General features: G+C 47.4%; 1 protein-coding gene across 7 annotated transcripts in view; it reads right to left on the reverse strand.

Annotated features, from left to right (window-relative positions):
* Positions 1–2,375, reverse strand: part of foxp4 (forkhead box P4) — a 63,629-nt gene that overhangs the window by 31,809 nt on the left and 29,445 nt on the right. The window lies entirely within an intron of this gene.

Here is a 2,375-nt window from a genome sequence, read left to right on the forward strand (position 1 = left end):
GAGAAGCCTTATAACTCTATGGGAGAAGCTTTATAACTCTATGGGGAGAAGCCTTATAACTCTATGGGGAGAAGCCTTATAACTCTATGGGGAGCAGCCTTATAACTCTATGGGGAGAAGCCTTATAACTCTATGGGGAGAAGCCTTATAACTCTATGGGGAGAAGCCTTATAACTCTATGGGAGCAGCCTTATAACTCTATCGGGAGAAGCCTTATAACTCTATGGGAGAAGCTTTAGAACTCTATGGGAGCAGCCTTATAACTCTATGGGGAGCAGCCTTATAACTCTATGGGAGCAGCCTTATAGCTCTATGGGGAGCAGCCTTATAACTCTATGGGGAGCACCCTTATAACTCTATGGGGAGCAGCCTTATAACTCTATGGGAGCAGCCTTATAACTCTATGGCGAGCAGCCTTATAACTCTATGGGGAGCAGCCTTATAACTCTATGGGGAGCAGCCTTATAACTCTATGGGGAGCAGCCTTATAACTCTATGGGGAGCAGCCTTATATCTCTATGGGGAGAAGCCTTATAACTCTATGGGGAGCAGCCTTATATCTCTATGGGAGAAGCCTTATAACTCTATGGGGAGCAGCCTTATAACTCTAGGGGAGCAGCCTTATAACTCTATGGGGAGCAGCCTTATATCTCTATGGGGAGAAGCCTTATAACTCTATGGGGAGCAGCCTTATAATTCTATGGGGAGAAGCCTTATAACTCTATGGGTGAAGCCTTATGACTCTATGGGGAGCAGCCTTATAACTCTATGGGGAGCAGCCTATAACTCTATGGGGAGCAGCCTTATCTCTATGGGGAGCAGCCTTATAACTCTATGGGGAGCAGCCTTATAACTCTATGGGGAGCAGCCTTATAACTCTATGGGGAGCAGCCTTATCTCTATGGGGAGCAGCCTTATAACTCTATGGGAGCAGCCTTATAACTCTATGGGAGCAGCCTTATAACTCTATGGGAGCAGCCTTATAACTTTATGGGGAGCAGCGGCGACAGTGGTGCGCTGAACGGACCCCCATCCCGTTCATTCACTGGGCGCGCGGACGCGAAAAAAAGGTGTCGTTCTCGATTGCGTTATACGTGAATCACATGCACGCACGGGGCCTTTTGATTTGGCGTAGCGCCACGCAGGGCCCTGGCGAGGAGGAGGAGGAGGAGGAGGAGCTTCATCGACGACAGACAGAGGAAGGGGACGCACGCGAGAGGACTTTGAATATCGGAGGGTTTATATACAGCCGAGAACAAATAGATCTGTCTAAACCTGGGGAAATGTGTGTGCGCGCGTGCGTGTGTGCGTGGTGTGTGTGTGTGTGTGTGTGTGTGTGGTGTGTGCGTGTGTGTGTGTGTGTGTGTGTGTGTGTGTGTGTGTGTGTCTGTGTGCGTGTGCGTGCGTGTGTGTGTGTGCGTGTGTGTGTGTGTGTGTGTGTGTGTCTGTGTGCGTGTGCGTGTGCGTGCGTGTGTCTCCGGGGGAGTCTGATGTAACCGAGGGCAACAGAATTAACGGGGGTTTGACTGACACTTCACATTTGGAACATGACACACTGTTTGACGCCTTTCATCCTATAAACTCCCCTGGGACGGGACCCCCCCCCCCCCTCTCCCCCCTCAGCCCCTCAGCCCCTCCCCCCCCCCCCCACCCCACCCTCCCTGTACATTGTCTGTATACGTTCTATACGATTTTAAACTATACTTTTTTTATAAAAGTATACTGGAATAAATGTCGTGTCGTTGCTGTCGGGCAGAAACCTCTTATCTCCGTGTTTTATATCTCCAACTCATTATTTTTTTCTTTCCTTTTTTTTCTCTTTTTTCTTTCTAAAATGTATAAGTTACATTTCTTGGTCTAGTGCGATGGTTCTCAATCCGTGGGTCGCGAAAAAACAATATTTTGGTGGGGGGGTCGCCAAATTATTTTGGGGGGGTCCCGAAAAAAAAAGAAAGTTTTCAACTGAATGGCTGGAAAATGGAAATTGCAGAGTTTAAATATAGTACAAAGTGCATGCATAAACTTTCCTTAATGATTATATCTCTTTTCTCTCTTTTTAAAACAGGGGGGGGGGGGGGGGGGTCGTCAAAAACGTCGAGACCCTCCGGTCTAGTGGTTATAAGATGGTGGACTTTCATGAAGGAGGAGGACCCATGCATAGGTTCAAATCCCCCGGCCGTTATACAGATGCACGTAAAAATGGTTTCATTTATACGCTCTCTAAGAGATCTATACAAAGAGTCCAATCATTATTTGATCAGGGTGCACAACGTGCATCAAACGTCGCAGATCTTACAAGCTCAAGGTCGTGTATAGATCTGTGACTTTTGACACTGTTGTTTTTTTATTTGAATCCTGAAGCGTAACAGTTTTGG

This window comes from Protomyctophum bolini, assembly GCF_963924005.1.
Source record: "Protomyctophum bolini genome assembly, chromosome: 2".
NCBI classification, from domain to species: Eukaryota; Metazoa; Chordata; class Actinopteri; order Myctophiformes; family Myctophidae; genus Protomyctophum; species Protomyctophum bolini.